The following is an 8,413-nucleotide window of genomic DNA, read 5'->3' as shown; positions in this document are numbered from 1 at the left end:
GAATACTTCGCGACTCCTGTAGTCTACCTTAGCGAGCGTTAGTATAAGCAGTCGATCTCTTCTTCAGAAATACTCTGAGCATTACGATGCGTCCACGTAACGCCATAACCCGCCTTCTTCACGCGGCCGCTGTCAGCATGCGCGCCCCTTCTATTCCAGCTCCATTGATTGAAAACAGCCAGCTCCTACTGCGCATGGGCAGTTCATGTTTGTGACAGGCGCACACGACAGATGGCGGAAGCTGTCCAGCACATACACACTTGCCACCTCGCAGGCACAGCTGGCTCCTCGTGGAACCAGATGGCGCTTGCTTCTCCCAGGTTCGTCTGTTTTCAACTAGTAGCAGACGAATTTTCGCCACTCCCCAGAGGGCGCCACATCTTGTGAAAAAGGCGGATAACAGAGAAAAGCAGCAGTCTGTACGAGGAAAGTTTGGCACCACTGGCGGCTCATTTAAACCACCCGTCACTAGCGAACAGTCTTTAGGCAATACAAATGCCATAGGCAGTCTATAGATAATCTATAGATTTATGGCCATACACTTTTTCAGACTTTTGTTTACGATAGCCTTTAGACTACGAATAGACAAAAATCTCTATAGGAATAAAATGGTCTATAAGAAGTCTATAGACAGTCTACACACCTTTTTCGTAAGGGATGGCTGACTACTGCAGTAGTAGTAGGCATAATCCGTCCGGATCCGCTAGAACGGCCATGGACTAATCACACACCGAACTCATCTTGCACTCTGTATAAGGGAACAGAAAAGTACGGAATGACACTCCTTAGTTGCAAAACTCGCCTGATTCTGCGTCCACACGAGTTCGTAAATACACACATATAAGGCAAAATAAAAGCGTCGGGAATGGCGAACTGCTGCAAAAACCGGGCTCCCATAAAGATTGTTTTAATTTAACGCCGGAATAGTACGATGACAACGAAACACCTTAATCATGCCAGACTGGCTTGAACATCTGTCATGATCGTTACTGACCGTCATCTCATGTTCACCCGCAGCTGACTGTTCCTGTCTCTTGCCAGGTTCATCCACCCAATCCTCCTCTCAGCACTCTGCATGTTGAACAGAGTCCGTAGCCTGAGAAAGATCCTTTACTTTGGCATCCCGCGGTCTTCGAATTAATTTCGGCGAGCTGCTTTTCTTTAACATGCCCTCAGATCGCACAGCCCCGGGGCTTTTTGATTTTAGCCGTTATGCAAATACGGCAGCCGTGCCGGATCGAGACTCGGTCCCGCCACCTCCGCTCAGCAGGCCATGGCCAAGAGACGCTTAATTCACCCACCAACATTGCGCTTTCCGTCGCAAACCAACCATTACAACCGTTGCTCGAGCCAGTCGGTACTGGTCGCCCCTGTTGTCGCTATTCAGATTCTGGGTACATCGTTCGGACGCAGTGCTGGGTATTAGACACTTCTAGTTGGACGTACGCAGTGATCTTGCGCACGCAACGGCACTGCGGGTAATAAATGCGCATGCGCAGAATGCAACGTATCTAGCCACGCGTTGCGGACGCCCGCCCGCTATAAAGCATAGCGTAGCGTACGCAGCGTGGTACGTTACGTGCTGCGTAGAGAACATGGCGGGGACCATCTCGCCCGCTTCGGAATAAATACATGTTGCCGCTGCATTGTTTTACGCAATAGCTCGCTCGAATGGTAGCGGTTCCCTTATATTCCTCCTGCTCTTGCGCACACGTACCAGTATAAGCGATAAGTAGCCCCTGTTCTTCAGATAATTTGGCGATTTTCAAGCTCCCAGGCCTAACTAAATGCGGTGTGCTTTGCTCCTAGCAACGTCACCTGGCGAAGCAGTTTTCTAGCTTTTACTCAGTTCTCACATTTTCTTCGGCTTGCATAGTTTTTGTTCATGGAACAAAAAAAAAGGCTCGCAATTCACTCATCCTAGTTATCAGTAACCACGTATGAAAATTTCTTCAACCGAGCGTTGATGTGCTTTGACGTCTTGTCACTAGATGGCGCTACTGTTTACGCGTGCGATTGTCCAACAGGTTGGCTTTCCTAACGTGCGGTCTATAGTCGGATACAATTTAAGTTTGCAGTGAAGCTCCGCCCACATTTAGGACCGGCGTACAGGATCCCTCCACGACAAAAAAGTAGTCCACTGTTAAAACTTCTCACGTCATCTAAACAAGAAGCTAATCACGTGAAAAATATTACAAGCTCTAGAAATTTGATACCTGGCTCGTTCAATAAAGTAAAACATTAAACAGCTGATATCGTTTACTTTTGTGACTGGCTAGCGGAGTAATACAGTACGCCGTGGATCGTAGCCTAGTGTTAAGAACTGCTGTTTTTTAATTTGTATCGTACTAAAGAGCGTGCCGAAAAGAGAAGAGGCGTGCTCGATTTAAGGCCGCTACGTATACACAACAGGGTTACCTTGCTACCAGAAGTGCTCTCATGACCAGATCTTCATTAATAAGACCATCGCTGATGCCGCCCACACGCTAAACATCATCCGTAAATTGCTTACGGGCCCTCCTTAGCATCACGGGGGAAAAGTATACGTCATGAAGTGCACGTACTGCGGCTGTATGTGCCGTGCTGTGCAGGTGTATTGTACAACATGGCGGGCATTACGTGCGTCAAGATAATATCGCAAAATTGCATGCCGCTGACATCGAAGGCGAACCAAGTTTTTATTTTTTTCTTTATTGGCAATGAAATTCGAAATATCGAACGTCAAAATTACGTATCTGACATCACTTTGAGTTTGCTTTCTCGCGTCGCCCATTTGTAAAATGGCGTCACTAGCATTTCTTATGTGACAAATACGCACACTGCGTATTTTGTGACGTAGAAGTAGTTAACGTCACTTCGAGAACTGCACTATGCGCAGCGACGTTTTATAAATTTGCGACGTGGGAAAGGCAGCTCACCGAGCATTCAAATTCATAATTTAAATGTTCGACGTATCGAACCCCATTGGCTCAAAGAAAATTGGAAAAACCGGCCTCACCTTCGATACTGACAGCGTTTAATCTCGCAATATAATCTTGCCCCTTTAAATAAAAAACAAAGATTGTTAGTTAATTTTTGTTAATTGTTTAAACGTTGGGGTCTGTCATGTTCAGTGCCCGCCTTGCTGTACAATCCAAGTGCACAGACCGAACCAATTTATCTCTCGCAGTGTTTAAACGTTAAAAAAATCGCCCTGGTGCTTCCCTTTGGATGTGGTACCTCGCCGCCGGCCGCATTGCGGACTTGGTGCCTTACACTGAAATGAGAAGGTGAGTTTGCAGCTACTTTAGCATTGCAACATTTCAGGTTACTGCAATGTGTTAAGCGGCCGCTTATCTTGCCGCTCGGGATGCTTTCACGTATGTGCCACATGAGTGCTCAATATTGTACATCGTAGAACTTGTTCATGCTCTTAAAGGACATTCTGATACATGGTCCGGGCACAAGCGTTTGGCCTTCGCAAAAGGAATAAATATCCAATGGGAACGTCGCACTAATGTTTAAAGGAAACTGGAAAGAAATTCACTAATGCTGAGCATACTTGTGTTTCGAGTGACGTTTCGGAAAATTTTGTTCTCAGATAAGACGTTCGCGACAAGCGAGTGGTTTGAGCCAATTAAAACGTTCAGCAACTTCCGTGATGGCTCAGTATTTTTAGCGTTTGGCTGCTGATCTCAAGGTCGCGGGTCTGATCCCGTGTGCTGCACGATGTCCGCGCACGTTGAAGAGCCTCATGTGGTCTAAATTAATCCGGAGTTCTTCATTACAGCGCTCCTCGGCCATGTAGCGCTTCTCGACGTAAACCCCGCATACTATACCAAAGCCGATCAGGGTTAAGAACACTCGGAGAATGGCATTCCAGCAATGCTTATCTAAGCAACTGATTTTGGCCAAGCTCACCGGGCTCAAGCAAGCCAGGTGCCATTTATCGGGTCTCCACAGAACTACAAAGGCTTATGGAAGGAGACCTGCGAAGAATGCTCTTGACTATAGTCAGATTACAACATAAGCAACTGATTCTGGCAATTACTTCTGGATTAGCTACTGACGTGTAGCGAGCAGAAAATCGACAAAGGAAAAAAGAATGTATATTTTCAAAGTACACATGCAACTGTAAAACTAACCTGTATTGGTAACTTGCATGTTGAGGCAATGTATGCATGTGCGCGTGCCAGTGGGGTGGGCGACTGGTGACGCGCGTCGTTGCTTAGTTGTGACGTGCCAGGGAAACAGGATGGGTCGTGCATGCGTTCGCCAGCGCGCGGGCGACACCGACGAATAACCGCGCCATTTCGCATGAAGACGCTTATAAAAGTTATCGCTGTAAATGAACGCTATTTCAGTTAAAGTTGAGGCATTAAAAAACGCGCCGGTTAATTTGGGCGCGTTCACGACAGTCCATCCCAATAACGGGGACAGCAATCTATCGTCCAAACACGTCTCACAAATTCTGAACTCTATGACACTGGTGAACCCCTGAACTGCGCACAACAATATGTGTGGCCACAAGGTAAAACTAGAGCTTGTCAAGATTAAAAACGCAGACAAAAAGTTCATTGCATGCCTCTGTTACCTAAGGCAGGCAGAGTAGAATTAAGAGAAAAGGAAAAAGCTGCCGTTGTGCCATATGTGCAAAAGGTCTCGCACAACCTGGAAGAGAATTGGAAAGCATGTGAGGCTTGACGTTGTGTACTCAGCACCTATCTGATTGTCCAACCTTTGCAGCTCCCTCGTCGAAAGGTGTGTCTCCAGGCTCGGGACGACCGACTGCACCAGAACGCGAGTTTCGGATCCAAAGGTGCCCCCACCAAGGCAAACATGGGCCTAGACCAACTATTGCCCGCCTCCTACTTGGCTTGGCTCTCCTTGCGCGCGGCTGCTTTCCGGAAACTGCCCTAGCTGTTCTCTCTCGCGCGCCTCCCTTTCTCCCGGTGCCCTAACCCTTCACATCCGCTCTTTGACTCGGGGCCACTTAAGTCGACCATTTCACAACGTACGGATAACCGTAGGCATAGACATGTCGAGCCGTCTTCTATCACCAACAGTCAGAGGGTTCGTCCATTTTAGTCATCGACAAGTAGAACCAAGCGTAACGAAAGTGGATGCTCCCCCCGGTGTAACTCATACCCCACCTTTGCCCATTGCCTGTAGAAGCCGTCCTATTTGGCACAGCCCTGGGCGACCAGGGTGACCTGATCGCCCGGGTCACCCTGACAGCTATGGCAATAAGCCCTGGATAAAGAGCTTCACCCTCTGGGGACGACCCCTAAATCGTCGCTCATAATTGTTTTTTTTCTATGTCCCTTCTCTCTCTTTCGCTCGGTATGAGGTATTGGTGGGCGCGATTGTAGCAGCTTACGATGTAAAAAGGTCCTCTGCGCAGAGGAGAGTTCTAACCGAAACCGGCGCGGATCGATCATACACCGCTGCCTCGCTCATTATACGGATCAGCCACGGCAGCAACGGTAAAAAATTGGTTTCTGAGGAAAGGAAATGACACTGTGTCTGTCTCACATGTATCGGCGGACTTCTGATCCACGCCGTAATGGAAAGGATATAGGACGGACCGAGAGAAGAGAGGAAGAAAGAGGTGCCGTAGCAGAGGGCTCCGGAATAATCTCGACGACCTGGGAATCGTTAACGTGCACTGACATCGCACAGCACACTGGCGCCTTTTGCGTTTCGCCTCCATCGAAACGCGGCCGCCGCGGTTGGGTTCGAACCCGGCTACTCTGATTTTGCAGACGAGCGCAATTGTGGCATTGTGGTTTGAGCACCCGCCAGCATGCGGAAGGAGCTCGGTTTGATCTCCAGTGCATAGAATTGGTCCAAACTTTCAGCTGGCCCGGTGCTCAGATTAATTACGGTGAATTTCTTGGGAAATGGGTATTTGGCTACACCTTGAGTAGACGAATATATATTTTACGCCATGGCACTCTTTGCCTGCAGATGCCCTTGCACCATTAGAAATCATCACCATCATCTACTTTAAGCAAGAAACTGATCGCACATATTTCTAAAGGCTGTATTATTCAAGCGAGCTCCCGCTGAAGCCCAAGTATAGAAAGCGCATGAGGGACGCTGGACCTTTTCACGGCGTTCAGCGCCTGCGCTGGTGAGCAGCACGCCAGCCCACAGGATAAGCACAGACCAGGAGCAGGTGTAGATTCGTCACAGGTGCACACGCTGAGAACTGTGCAAGGCATTGTATATTTATAGCAGTGACACTTGTCTATTCCAGATAGGGATGGCGCTTGTGCGGGCAAGGGCGGTTGAGCGGTACTGTATTATGTGTACGGTATATGGGAGAGGCCTTTGTCCTGCTGTGGGTGTAGTCATGATGACGGTGCTGTTGATGATGGTGTTGATATGCTCGTGCGGTGCAGTATTATATGTACGGTATATGCTCATGCGCAGCACGTCTCTGGTCATCGCCGTTGCACTCCTTGGTGTCGATCCTGCAACTGAGGGGCCGCAGTCACTGGCACTACGTGAGCACCACCTTTGGTTTCGCTTACACAGGTAGGTTTCGCTTCAGCAGATGGTTTCACTTACAGAGACTCCCACCCTATAACAGCAACACCCTTTTCATGCAATTCCCACACAGTGTGTTTCGCAGAAATGAGTTGAAATGATTATTTATAACGAACGACTTTTCAAAAGATTTCCTCACATGACGGTTGTGAAAAAGAATAGCTCAGAAATTTAGTAACGGCGACAGTAAAATGTGTAAATTGTTTTAGGTATATGCACTCAATTGTCAAATAAAACCTATTTGCATTTATTTGCGGCTTCATTTGCATTCGTGTAATAGGATTACAAAAAAATATTAGCGCCAAGCATGAATTTTGAAAAAGTGTCGCTAAAAAGAGCAATGGAATATTTATGGTAAAATGGCAAACAACATTTTTTCTGTTGTACGACTAGTGTTCATCTTAGTCCATATCTGAAACTTTAAAATTTAGCTGAGAAAACCAGAAAATTTGCGACTTTGTGGATAAGGTGTGCACCTTATCATTTGCCCACGACTGAACACAGCATACATGACTGCGTAACGCCCTCCTGGTAAGACTGTAAGAATGGGGAGGTGACTGGGATAAAGTAGTACAAGAAGAGAACGATGACTGCATCAGTGGAGTGCCTTGGCCGATCCCCCTGTGTGGGTATGTGCCACGTTTTAAGAGGAAGAAGAAGTAGAAGTAGTGCAGGGGCTTCGATGGGCAATTGTTGGAAAAGCTATCTTTCGCTGCAGCAATGTTGTTCTTTGTGTTTCGCGTTCTAATAATCATTCATTTTATGCTCGACGACGACGCCATGTCCACGACAAACTTCACCAATCAAGAAAAGAAGGCGCAACAGAGAGCCAATATACCGGAGCGGAAGAGTGCGAGCAAGTTACATCCGTCAGCGGTCCTCCCACCTCGCCGAACAAGGTGCCCACCCCACGGCCCGTGTGAAGGCGCAGGAGTGCATCACATTCTAGATTAAAAGCTGCCTTTCACAGCGTGCAATTGCAGGGGTGCCTACGGAATTCCATGCTGCACATACTGCCGATCAAGAATGGCATAATAAAGGGCGTGCTAAATGTCGTCACGTACTTCTTGGTTTTGTTTTCAGCTGAAAATTACCATCACTTCATCAAACCTCCCATGCGACACTTACTTTCCACAGCGTTGTATGCGAGGTGTCCTACACCAGGCCACCGCTGTGGTTCAGTAAGACTTTAGCCCTCGGCTGCCGAGCCCGAGTTGGCAGGCTCTGGCCACAGCATAATCTCATCAAAGGCAAAGAGCAAATACGCAAGCCTACACTTCTACCCTCTCCCCATCACTACTTCCCTCGCTTTCTTCATTCCTTCCTTTCCTTCCTTCCATTCCCTCGTCTAGGAAGACGAGGGAATGGAAGGAAGGAAGGATCGGTTTCCTAATTAGGGACTAACGCAATGACTCCCTTGTGCTGCGCCATGTGTGTGCATGTAAATAGCCCCAGGTGGCCGAAATTATTCAGAAGCCCGCCACTACTGGCCTCTTCCCTACTACTACCCTCGCTTCCTTCCTTCCTTCTTTCCATCCTTCCTTCCTAACTTCCTTCCCTTCCTCCCTTCCTCTCTCCCTTCCTTGATCCCTAACTTTCTTCCTTCCATTCCCTCCTCTTTCTAGATCAAAATGGTGTCATCTCGAAGCGCGGTTATGGCCTTTTCTGGTCTTACCTTTTATCAGCACGCAATTTATAAAATATGGAGCCTGTAAAGATGTACATCGACTTAAATTTTCCAACGCTCTTCGCTAACTAGTACGGATACATCACTTGCTGTGGATGAGTTTTGGGAGAAATGACTCGATGTCGGAATAATAGATTTACTGCACTTTTGATATTATAGATCACTACGCTTTTGTGCGCTATAAAATCAACA

General features: G+C 47.6%; 1 long non-coding RNA gene across 1 annotated transcript; it reads left to right on the top strand.

Annotated features, from left to right (window-relative positions):
• The first annotated feature begins 3,204 nt into the window (after nucleotides 1-3,204).
• LOC144101860 (uncharacterized) lies at nucleotides 3,205-7,475 on the top strand. Its single transcript, XR_013308075.1, has 3 exons — nucleotides 3,205-3,269; nucleotides 6,418-6,522; nucleotides 7,343-7,475. It is a non-coding gene; the product is annotated as an uncharacterized LOC144101860 (long non-coding RNA).
• The last annotated feature ends 938 nt before the right edge of the window (nucleotides 7,476-8,413 follow it).

The sequence above is a fragment of the Amblyomma americanum genome, chromosome 8, assembly GCF_052857255.1.
Source record: "Amblyomma americanum isolate KBUSLIRL-KWMA chromosome 8, ASM5285725v1, whole genome shotgun sequence".
Taxonomy (NCBI): domain Eukaryota; kingdom Metazoa; phylum Arthropoda; class Arachnida; order Ixodida; family Ixodidae; genus Amblyomma; species Amblyomma americanum.
Note: the sequence above shows the minus strand (reverse complement) of the source record. Positions and strands in the feature narration are given on the sequence as shown.